Source organism: Lithobates pipiens, unplaced genomic scaffold, assembly GCF_037356315.1.
Source record: "Lithobates pipiens isolate NorthernLeopardFrog02 unplaced genomic scaffold, aLitPip1_a1.2 Scaffold_23, whole genome shotgun sequence".
Lineage (NCBI taxonomy): Eukaryota > Metazoa > Chordata > Amphibia > Anura > Ranidae > Lithobates > Lithobates pipiens.
Genome location: NW_027507785.1, coordinates 11752771 through 11766012, shown reverse-complemented (window position 1 = coordinate 11766012; position 13242 = coordinate 11752771).

Genomic DNA, 13242 nt, shown 5'->3' with positions numbered 1-13242 from the left:
ACCTTACTACTTGAACTTCACCCCCTACTATCTTTGTCAGCATTCCTTCGAGTGGATTACTGCTGACTCTTGGAAAATATTTTTTTCATTACTCTCTTATTTTTTTTCTTCTCTCCTTTTTTTTTTTCCTCTTGCAATATATATTGCCAAATAACTACTAATAGAGTAATAACTCGTTTTTTCATAGGTTCAAAAATAAAATCTACATTGTTGTGTGCATAATTTAATAGTAACTATGAACTGATCATATAACAAATACTTAGATCTTTTAGTATAAGCGTTATAGAAACTAGAGAATATTCTTTTAGGAATATATAGAATTATAGTAACATCTAATTTTGATATATATTAATGTCTTTCAAAATATTGTCCATAATGCAAGGGGACTGAATCACCCAGCGAAACGAACCTTTATGTGGAGGGTCTGCCTTATCCTTTAATTGTGACATACAGTGGGGATCGAAAGTTTGGGTACCCCAGGTAAAAATGTGTATTAATGTGCATAACGAAGCCAAGGAAAGATGGAAAAATCTCCAAATGGCATCAAATTACAGATTAGACATTCTTATAATATGTCAAAAAAAAGTTAGATTTTATTTCCATCATTTACACTTTCAAAATTACAGAAAACAAAAAGATGGCATCTGCAAAAGTTTGGGCACCCTACAGAATTTATAGCATGCACTGCCCCCTTTGCAAAGCTGAGACCTGCCAGTGTCATGGATTGTTCTCAATCATCGTCTGGGAAGACCAGGTGATGTCAATCTCAAAGGTTTTAAATGGCCAGACTCAACTGATCTTGCCCCAACAATCAGCAACATGGGTTCTTCTAAGCAGTTGTCTAGAAAACCGAAACTGAAAATAGTTGACGCTCACAAAGCTAGAAAAGGCTATAAGAAGATAGCAAAGCATTTTTAGATGTCGATATCCTCTGTTCGGAATCTAATTAAGAAATGGCAGTCATCAGGAATAGTGGAAGTTAAAGCAAGATCTGGAAGACCAAGACAAATATCAGACAGAACAGCTCGCAGGATTGTGAGAAAAGCAATTCAAAACCCACGTTTGACTGCACGATCCCTCCAGAAAGATCTGGCAGACACTGGAGTTGTGGTACACTATTCCACTATAAAGAGATACTTGTACAAATATGGTCTTCATGGAAGAGTAATCAGAAGAAAACCTCTTCTAGGTCCTCACCACAAAAATCAGCGTTTGAACTTTGCAAATAAACATATAGACAAGCCTGAGGCATTTTGGAAACAAGTTCTGTGGACCGATGAAGTTAAAATAGAACTTTTTGGCCGCAATGAGCAAAGGTACGTTTGGAGAAGAAAGGGCACAGAATTTAATGAAAAGAACCTCTGTCCAACTGTTAAGCATGGGGGTGGATCAATCATGCTTTGGGGTTGTATTGCAGCCAGTGGCACAGGGAACATTTCACGAGTAGAAGGAAAAATGGATTCAATAAAATTTCAGCAAATTTTGGATGGTAACTTGTTGCCATCTGTGAAAAAGCTGAAGTTAAAGAGAGGATGGCTTCTACAAATGGATAATGATCCTAAACACACCTCAAAATCCACGGGGGATTACATCAAGAGGCGTAAACTGAAGGTTTTGCCATGGCCTTCACAATTTCCTGACCTCAACATTATTGAAAATCTATGGATAGACCTTAAAAGAGCAGTGCGTGACAGACAGACCAGAAGTCTCAAAGAACTGGAACACTTTTGTAAGGAAGAATGGGCAAAGATACCTCAAACAAGGATTGAAAGACTCTTGGCTGGCTACAAAAAGCGTTTACAAGCTGTGATACTTGCCAAAGGGGGCAGCACAAGATATTGACTCTGCAGGGTGCCCAAACTTTTGCAGATGCCATTTTTTTGTTTTCTGTAATGTTGAAAGTGTAAATGATGGAAATAAAATCTAACTTTTTTTTGACATATTATAAGAATGTCTAATCTGTAATTTGATGGCATTTGGAGATTTTTCCATCTTTCCTGGGCTTCGCTATGCACATTAATACACATTTTTACCTGGGGTGCCCAAACTTTCGATCCCCACTGTATTATGTGTTCAAGAGACACATTTTGCTAAAGATGCATCTCCCAAATGTCAACAAAAACAAAGAGGGGTATTAATAGCTATTAGAGATACTATTACATTTCAATTAGATAATTGTATCACTGACCCTGAAGGTCGCTATATTTTTTTTGATTTGTACCATTAACAATATTCAATACACCCTTGTATCTATTTATACTCCGAATATGAGGCAAATGCATTTCATAAAAAAACTATAGAGGAGGCGAAGAAAGTTCAAAAAGGACACCTCCTGATATGTGGAGATTTCAATTTGATTCCAAACAATGATATGGATTCTTGTGCTAAGTCTAAATGCTATGCTTCTCCCCTTGATAAGTTCATAACTTCCAACGACTTATTTGATGTGTGGAGATGTGGACATGCTAATGAAAGGGATTACACATATTTGTCACCACGGCACAATACCTACTCCAGAATTGACTTATTCTTGACAGATAAATGGCTGCTTGACAAGATTTTATCCTCCCATATACATACAGCCACGTGGTCGGATCACGCTCCCATTAGCATGTCTATAACAACTAGACATGTGCATTCGTTTTCGTCCGAATTTCAGCTATTTTCGTTTTCGTTTTAACAAACGATAACGAAAGCACAGAATACGAAAAACGAAAGATCCGATCGTTTTCATTGTTACAACAGTTCGATATAGAATAGGAGATTCGATGTGACTCTGACAATAACAATCTGTGTCTATAGAACCTGTGGTCGAATGTGCCTAACCTTACCTCTATTAGTCCAAGATTATATAGAGAAAATATTCGACAGAGAAAAAAGATTTGACAGAGAGAAAAGATTCTGCAAGTTACTGTCCTAAAAAGTGTTTGGGGACCCGGGTCCTGCCCCAGGGGACATGGATCAATGCAAAAAAAGTTTTAAAAACGGCCGTTTTTTCGGAAGCAGTGATTTTAGTAATGATTAAAGTGAAACAATAAAAGTGTAATATTCCTTTAAATTTCGTAGGGGGGGGGGGGGGTGTCTATAGTATGCCTGTGAAGGGGCTCATGTTTCTGATGCTTAGAACTGTCCCTGCACAAAGTGTCATTTATGCAGGAAAAAAAGTCCTTTAAAATCACTCGCAGCTATTATGAATTGTCTGCTCCGTAATACTCATTGAAAGTCATTGATAAAAAAAAAATAAATAAATAAATAAATAAAAAAAAGCGTGGGGGTCCCCCAAATTCAATTACCAGGCCCTTCAGGTCTGGTATGGATATTAAGGGGAACCCTGCCTCAAATTTTAAAAAAAATTGACGTGGGGGCCCCCCTAAAAATCCATACCAGACCCTTTATCCGAGCAAGCAACCTGGCAGGCCGCAAGAAAAAAAGAGGGGGGGACGAGAGAGCGGCCCCCCCTCCTTCCTGAACCGTACCAGGCCACATGCCCTCAACATTGGGAGGATGCTTTGGGGGTCTGTGACCCCTCAAAGCACCTTGTACCCATGTTGATGAGGACAAGGGCCTCATCCCCACAACCCTGGCCGGTGGTTGTGGGGGTCTGCGGGCGGGGGGCTTATCAGAATCTGGAAGCCCCCTTGAACAAGGGGACCCCCAGATCCCGGCCCCCCTCCTGTTTGAAATGGTAAGGGGTTACAAAAGTACCCCTACCATTTCACAAAGAAAGTGTAAAAAATAGTTAAATAAGACAAACACACTTTTGAAAAATTCCTTTATTAAAAATAAAAAAAATAAAAAAAAGATTCCAGCGGTGGTAATCCACTCTTGCTATCCAGCGACGGACGGTCATCTCTCCAGCGATGGCTCATCTGAATCAGAGCAGCGAATCCATCCTTCTTCTGTCTCCACCGAGGAGACACTGCAAGGATTCTGGCGGCCTGACGTTTCTTATATACGGAGGGTGGGGCCACCCGTCACCTGACCCCGCCCCCCTCTGACGCAAGGGGAAACCCGGGGTTCCCCGTGACGTATGGGTGACCCCGCACCCCTCTGATGTAACACAGGTTTCCGTTACATCAGAGGGGGGCGGGGTCACCCATTTTTTTTTTAATTTGACGCGTGGTTCCCCTTAATATCCATACCAGACCTGCAGGGTCTGGTTATGGATATTTAGGGGGAACCCCACGTCAAATTTTTTCTTAAATTTGAGGCAGGGTTCCCCTTAATATCCATACCAGACCCGAAGGGCCTGGTAATTGAATTTGGGGGACCCCCACACTCTTTTTATTTATTTATTTATTTATTTTTTTATCAATGACTTTCAATGAGTGTTCTCTGTATTACGGAGCTGACAATTCATAATAGCTGCGAGTGATTTTAAAGGACTTTCTTTACTGCATAAATGACACTTTGTGCAGGGACAGTTCTAAGCACCAGAAACATGCGCCCCTTCACAGGCATACTATAGACACCCCCCCCCCCCCCCCTACGAAATTTAAAGGAATATTACACTTTTATTGTTTCACTTTAATCATTATTAAAATCACTGCTCCCGAAAAAACGGCCGTTTTTAAAACTTTTTTTTGCATTGATACATGTCCCCTGGGGCAGGACCCGGGTCCCCAAACACTTTTTAGGACAGTAACTTGCAAATTAGTCTTTAAAATTAGCACTTTATATTTTGAACGTTGGAGTCCCATAGACTTTAACAGGGTTCTAAAGTATCCTATATACTAGCTCCGTCGAATCTTCTTTATACATTCGACAGACACCATGCCTTCAAAGACAGATTCGACCGTAATTCATGTGGATTTTCGGACGAATGCAATTTTTGAACGAAAAACGAAATAAATAAAAACGAATTTCGGGAGTAACTAAATAAATTAAGTTTTCGGACAAAAACGAAATTCCGAAACGAAATATTTTACTCTGCACATGTCTAATAACAACCACATCATCCCAACCAAATTCATATATATGGAAAGCTAATAACTATATTCTCCAAAATGAAAATGACTCCACAACACTCCAACAACATCTTACTGAATTATTTTCAATTAATTCAACATCTATATCTGAGCCAATGATAATATGGAATGCTCATAAAGCTGTTATGAGAGGGGTGTTTATGCAGTTAGGTTCTAAAGCTAAAAGAAAGAGAACTCAGAGAATGTATGAACTTATGAAGGAGATAGCAAAAGCTGAGGAACACAATAAAAATGATCCTTCTCCTTTCATTAAAACACAAATTTTCCAGTTACTTAATGAATTAAAAACCCTACTTCTAGAGACACATGAGAAATACTATAAAAAATTCAGAGCTACCACTTATGCAACAGGGAACAAAGCAGGGAAAACAATGGCATTACGCATTAAAGGTTATCGATCTAAGACTAAAATCCTATTCCTCTACCATCCTCACACTAATGAAAAATTGCTTAAGCCTTCTTCAATAGCTGAAGCATTTAGCTCATATTATAATGATTTATCTAATATTAAGAAAGATGGTGATACCCATCAACCTTCTCAGGAGGAGATTGACACCTTTTTGGAGAGTGTCAATCTTCCATCTATTTCCCCACAACAATTAGAATTTCTCAATTCTCCCTTTACTATCCCTGAAATTCTACAAACTATCCGTATCCTTCCTAACTTGAAATCACCTGGTCCAGATGGCTTTACGGGGGAATATTTAAAAAAAATTCAAAGTACTCTAGCACCTATACTATGTGACATGTATAATTTAGCAGCCAATTCTTCATCATTTCCCAATGAAATGTTCAATGCTCTTGTTGTAACTCTTTCAAAACCAGATAAGGAACCATCTTCACCTAAAAATGTTAGACCAATTTCCTTACTCAATTTAGATGTTAAAATGTATGCAAAACTTATAGCCAAAAGGCTAGATAGTTTGTTACCCTCTCTTATCCATAGAGATCAATCGGGTTTCAAGGAAGACAAACATCGGATGCTACTAGAAGAATGATAAATATAATACACCATGTAGAACTCACCAAATCGCCATCCCTGTTTCTGTCGCTTGACGCTGAAAAAGCATTTGATAGAGTTCATTGGGGATACCCGTCATCAGTTCTGACTAAATTTGGGTTATCAGGTCAAATCAACAAAGCAATATTAGCCCTGTACTCTGTCCCCTCGGCTCGAGTGCATACTACGGATTCGTTATCACCTCCATTCCCAATAACAAATGATACACGACAAGGATGCCCCTTATCCCCCCCTAATTTTTAACCTTGTTATCAAACCCCTTGCTGAGAGTATTAGGTCCAACAAATTTTTTTAGAAGTTACCATTGCTGAACAAGAACATAAAATCAACCTTTTTGCAAATGATGTTGTTTTTATGATTACTGATCCTGTGAAATCCTTACCGGAAATTCAGGAAACACTAAATATGTTCAGCAGAGTTTCTTATTATAGGCTTAACGCGAATAAATCTTGTATATTGAACTTGGGGATAGATGAAAATACTACTAAACTAGGGATGAGCTGAACACCCCCCGGTTCGCTTCGCGCCAGAACTTTCGAACGGACCCCAAATTCGTACAAACGTTAGAGCCCCATTGAAGTCTATGGGACTAGAACGTTCGAAATTAAAAGTGCTAATTTTAACAGCTAATATGCAAGATACAGTCCTAAAAAGGGTTTGGGGACCTGGCTCCTGCCCCAGGGGACATGGGTCACTGCAAAAAAAAGTTTTAAAAACGGCCGTTTTGGCGGGAGCACTGATTTTAATGACGATTAAAGTGAAAAAAAAAGTGAAATATTCCTTTAAATATCGTGCCCGGGGGGTGTCTGTAGTATGCCTGTGAAGTGCCACGTGTTTCCCGTGTTTAGAACAGTCCCTGCACAAAATGACATTTAACAGAAATAACGTAATTTAAAACTGCTTGCGGTTTTAATGTTATATCTGGTTCTTGCAATATGGTTGAAAATCATTGAGAAAAATGGCATGGGTAGCCCTCCCTGCCCATTACCAGCCCCTTTGGGTCTTGTACGCATATTAAGGGGAACCCCGTACCTATATTAAAAAACGGAAATACGTGTGGCCCCCAGGCCCTATATACTCAGAACAGCAGTATACAGGCGGTGCAAACAAGACAGGGACTGTGTAGGTTTGTTGTGTTAAGTTGAATCTGTTTGTAATTTTCAACTGGTACATTTTTAAAGTGTAGCTCCAGTCAAAAAAAACTATTTTGAGGGGGCGTGGCCTGACCTCGGCTGAAGATGGCAGCTTAGTTAGAGAGCTCCCGCTGATGAGACCTTTTCTCGGCTATACATAGAGGCTTTTCGTTCTCTGTTCCTTCTAAACACCATGGGAACTTCTTCCTGCAGCTCTTCAGCCTCCCAGTCCCGTTCCCCGAGAGACGAGGCAAGTCGTACTGCTCACAACATCCCGGAGATGTTTTGCTCATACCAATCCAACATGGCTGCCTCCCGGGACCAGTCTTCAGACACTGGGGTTGTACTTACCCCGCACAACCCGCCAAGTCTCCAGGATTTACACTCTGTTGCGGCGGATATTAAGGAGACCCTCACCACCGCCTTAGCCAGCGCCATTTCAGAGTTAAAGTTGGATCTCCAAGCTATTGCCAACAGGGTCCAAGATGTGTAAAAAATTTCCTCAACCCATTCCACAATTCTAAAGAAATCCTGTCAGATCTTGGACACACACACACTACAACTCCGTGACCTAATCCGTCATACCGAAGATCTCGACAATCGTGGCAGACGCCACAATATTCGTCTGAGAGGCCTCCCGGAAAACATCCCCCCGGACCAACTAGTAGCTGAAGTGACAGGTTTATTTAACGCCTTCTTGGATAGGCCGCACGATTCATTGATCGGAATGGAGCGCATCCATAGAGCCTTACGCCCTAGAGGAAAGGAATCGGACACCCCCGTGATATAATCTGCTGTCTGCTTGATTATACTTTGAAAGAAGAGATCCTTCATAGAGCAAGGGCGACGGATACGCCGATCACCTATAAAGGATCCTCCATTACGCTTTTTCAGGACCTTTCCAACATCACTCTGAGGAGGCGCAGGGAACTCCGCCCTCTTTTGGATGCTTTGCGCACCAAAGGAATCCCCTATCGATGGAAATTTCCTTTTGCATTATCGGCCACTTCGGGAGGCAGAACGGCCCTATTGAGGGTTCCTGAAGACCTACCACATTTCTGTTCAATGCTGGCAATCCCTTTCACGGAGGTCCCGGATTGGTATGCGGAGTTCCGCCCGGCTGTCCCTAAACCCACACAGTTGTCTACGGAACCCATGGAATATCAAGATACCCGCTTCCGGAGACGCTGCTCTCCTTCTGAACCAAGGATGCAGCACACCCGTTCAGGAGTTGACCGTGGAGCCAGCCCGTTGACAGCCCCTCACTCAAGGAGAGCCCGCCGTGACCGTTGAGCAAGGTCATGTGAACGGACATTCTCTTTGCCTCTTTCTGCTATTCTTCCCTCTGCTCCCCCTATCTTTCCTCTATGCTTCTCTCTCTTCTTCTCTATTTTCTTGCTTTGCTGAATCTCTTTCTCTTCGTGTGTCCCGCTCTAGGGAGCAACTGATTCGATGCCAATAAGTCTGCTACGTTCCAGCCACGGGTAACGAACGATAGATAGCCACAGACAGTCTCCTCAGTCGAACCAATGACTTTGAGAGGAGCACGGAAGCATCCCTCTTCGTTATGTAACATACTCTAGGTTGCATCTTTTACTAGCTGTTATCCTTGTGCTAGCTCTGTCTGTGTGGCAGTGTTAACAGTACGGTCTGCCCGCTGTCTTTTGTGGACCCCGACATGGCTTCCTTCTAAAACGTTTTATATGCCTCCTTACTGGTTAATATCTGGCTGTTTAGTTTGATCTCTCTGGTCACCTGACCTTTCTGTTTTTTTTCACCGGGACACTAGATGTCAAGCTGTGTTATGTACACTTCTCTTACAGGTTTCTAACTAAGCATGTGGCGGAGATTGGGGGAAGGAGACGTAACGTGAGTTCGGTTCCCCCCTAGGTTCCTCCCCCCGGTCTGAGCTTTTACGATCCTCCGTCCTCAGAGATCCCTTAGGTTCTCACTGCTACTGCTCGCAATTACGAGCGACCTTCTCATGTCACCGAGATACGGTATCCGGAGTTGATCACCTGACCTACTGATGGTTCCTAGTCCGCATCCTCCTACCAGTATTTTTTGTCTCCTCCCCAGTCTCCTATACACGCAACTCCGTTCTGGTGCCATAAACGTTTTTTTGTGTTATAGATATAGTTCCATAATTAGCGCTTGCCTTCAGTAAGTATTTATATCTGGTGACCAGGGCCCCCCCTCCGATCTTTGTGGGGTCCTTTTATTGGATTGTGGTTGAGTCTGCATGTGTTGGTGGAAAGAGGGAAGTTATTGTTGATTGTTTTGCAGTTCTTGAATTTAACTCCTCTTTCCCCCTCGACAAGCACAGTCTCTCCTGTTGGTCCCTGGCAAGCATATCGTAATAGACCCTAGTTTACAAATAGGGCATTTAGTAGGCTAAGGGACACGGTTTATATACAATTTATAGTTCTCTAGATTCATTCCGTTGTAAGATTCTTCTATCTGACAATGCTGCATTGGGTGACTTCTCATTATGTTTTTTGTTTTGTTTTGTCCCAATATTTCTGATAGGGGTTACCTCTGTCTATCCCTAGTATAAGTACTTGGTATAGGTCTGACCTCGACTCTTAATTTTCTGCCTCAACACATGTAGGTGGGGCTATTTTAACAAGTCTTTAATAAGTCTCTGATATTCTTCTTTACACCTTTTTCAAGTCCTCTCTGATTGCTGGTTTCACTGGTAGTAGTGAACCACCTTTCTAAAAGTCTCATATAGCGGGTTTTGAATTTCAAGCTTTTTTTTTACTTTCTTCAGTTGTTTAAGGTCATATCTCCAAAAGGTGGTGTCATTGTTTGGCTTTTTTTATTTTTTGCTTACACAGACTAACCACCGATAGTTTTCGGTTATTGGTTGATCTCCTCAACCTACTTTTGAAGGGTTAGCAGGCCTAGCTCTTCCCCGGATTCGTTTACATATATTTTTCTCTTTTCTGTTCACACTTTCCCAATCTCTTACTGACACTCATCCGAGACTCCTTACACCTTGTCCCACTCAGACAGAAGCACATATTTATTATTATTATTCTCCTTTGCTCCACTCACCCAGTTGCCCTAAACCTCGCTCTCCCCTCCCGCAACTCCTTCGGTCCTCTCCTCTTCCAGTGCTTCACATTAGTCCAGTAGAGCAACTCAGGAAACCTTTCGGTACTCCCGCAATTCTTCACTACCTCGCTCGATCGGTTGACCTGTGATTACTTTCACGCCCCTAGCTCTGGACGAGTTCTATCCTACTTACATTGTCCTCTCTGCCACCCCTGGGGTCTTGTAGGAATATTTAGTCGCGGGTATGGCTTCCAAGCTGCACGTTAAGCCATCGGATACTCTCAAGATTGTATCCTTGAACGTCCGCGGGCTCAACATACCTGAAAAAAGGTCTCAATTGCTCCTTTATGCTCACAAAAGCAAAGCAGACATAGTATTCCTACAGGAGACCCACTTTAAATCCACCCATGTACCTAAATTATCAAACTACAGATTCCCGACTGTTATCCATGCCACCAACGCTGAGTCCAAATCAAAAGGAACCTCAATCCTTATTGCTAAACAATGTCCATTCCAAATTGAGGAAACCCTCTTAGATCCTGATTCTCGTTTTATCTTTGTAAAGGGTACACTTAGAGGGAAATATATTACTTTGGCGAATATATATGCACCCAATACAGGACAGACTACATTTTTTAAATCCGCCCTATCGAAACTCTCTCTATTTCAGAAAGGCATTCTCATACTAGGTGGGGACTTTAATGTTCCCCTCAATCCAATTCAAGATTCTTCCACAGGTACTTCATCCCTACCCTACTCAGCGCTCCGCAACCTTAGATTACACCTACAGGAATTGTGTATACACGATTCGTGGCGCACACTTCACCCTCAGGGGAGAGATTATTCGTTCTTCTCATTTCCCCATAACCGATATTCGAGATTGGACTATATTTTTTTATCACAACAGGATCTCCCCTGCCTTCTCGATACCTCTATAGAGGCCATGGTGTTGTCTGATAACCATCCGGTTTCCATGACTCTACAGATAGCTAATAATCCTAACTCTCCCTCTATCTGGCGTCTTGATCCCTCCCTATTACCTGATCCAGTTATTGCGGCATCTGTTCAGGAAAGTTTAACACATTATTTTAAAGAGAACAATTCGCCAGAAACTGACCCTATGATACTGTGGGAAGCCCATAAATGTACAATCCTTGGGGTACTGATAGCGGCTGCTGCAAAAAGAAAGAAAGAAAGAAACCACCAAATTACACAACTCACTAACCGCATCAAAAACCTGGAGAAAGCCCATAAACTCTCCCTCGCCCGAGATACCCTTTCTGACTTAACTCAAACCAGACAGGAACACTTACAATTACTAAATTCTAAAATTAAACGAAACTATGTCTTATCACGTAAACTATTCTACGAATATGGCAATAAATCAGGCAAACTATTGGCCAGAGCACTCCCAAAACAACAAGCATTTAAAACTATACACTCTATCACGGACCCCACGGGTAATAAAGTTACGTCGAACCACTTAATTGCTACTCAATTCGTCCAATATTACACCAATTTATATAACTTAAAGGAGACTTCCCCGCATAGGGATAGCACATCTGGGTCTGAACGAATCTCGGCTTTTCTTCAGTCTTATGCACCAAACCCCATTTCTCCGGAAATAGCACTTCAGTTAGAAGCCCCCCTGTCGTCGCTCGAATTTGAACAGACCCTAAAACAACTGAAACCCGGGAAAAGTCCGGGTCCCGATGGCCTCACCGCAGGTTACTATAAATCCTACATGGCTACCCTGAAACAATATTTCCTGGCTGCGTTCAATTCATTAGCGTTAGGTAATCCCTCCCCGCGAGATCTGTTGAGAGCCCACATAACAGTAATTCCGAAACCAAATAAACACGAGTCTCAAGTAACAAATTACAGACCCATATCATTGCTTAACGTGGATTTAAAAATATTCACCAAAATACTGGCTAATCGTATCCTTCCTCTCATACCCCAGTTCATATCTCTCGAACAAGTGGGCTTTGTTCCGGGGAGAGAGGGTAGAGACAATACGATTAAGGCTCTCTCTATCCACCATTGGCTTTCCTCCTCCAAACAGAAGGGTTTCTTCCTTTCATTGGATGCGGAGAAGGCGTTTCGACAGAGTGGCCTGGGACTACATGGCCGAGGTTCTCCGGAAATTGGGCTTCCCAGACAAGCTGTTATCCTTTGTTATGGCCCTTTATGCTTCTCCCGCGGCCCAGGTCCGCATTAACGGCCGGCTGTCGGACGCCTTCTCCATATCCAACGGAACTCGTCAGGGCTGCCCACTTTCCCCTTTGATTTTCATCCTTACAATGGAGCCCCTCCTCAGAAAAGTAAACGCAAATCCAGATATCAAAGGAATAAAGGTTGGAAACACCACTCATAAAATTGCTGCCTTTGCGGACGACGTTCTACTCTTCCATTCGGAACCGCATACCACGATTCCTAACCTCCTCAAAGACCTGGAAGATTTCCGGGTACTGTCCAATCTGCAAATTAACTTTATGAAATCGGAGGCCCTAAACATCTCCCTGAGTGCAGACACAGTAGCCGCTTGTCAACATAATTTTCCCTTTTGTTGGAATAATAAAGCTATTACTTACCTTGGCATCAAATTACCAACACGATTGGATGATCTTTACTCCCTCAATTATGTCGCTCTTCTCCAAACTATTCAGAAAGACCTCAAGGCTTGGTCGACAGGTATGTTCTCTTGGTTCGGCAGAGCTTCAATTATTAAAATGAATGTCTTACCACGCCTGTTATACATTTTACAAACTATCCCCATAAAACTCCCTCCTGCCTTTTTTAAGTCTTACCAGTCCACATGTTCCAATTTTATATGGAATGGTAAACGAGCTCGGATTAGCTTTGCCAGACTGACTCTACCCAAAACGAAAGGCGGCATTGGTTTACCTGATATCAAGAAATATTTTCTAGCCAGTCACCTATCTAGAATAGTGGACTGGAATTTACATGCTCACACCAAAGCATGGACGCAAATAGAAAATATGTTTTCCCCAATACCTCTAAAACTTTTACCTTGGAT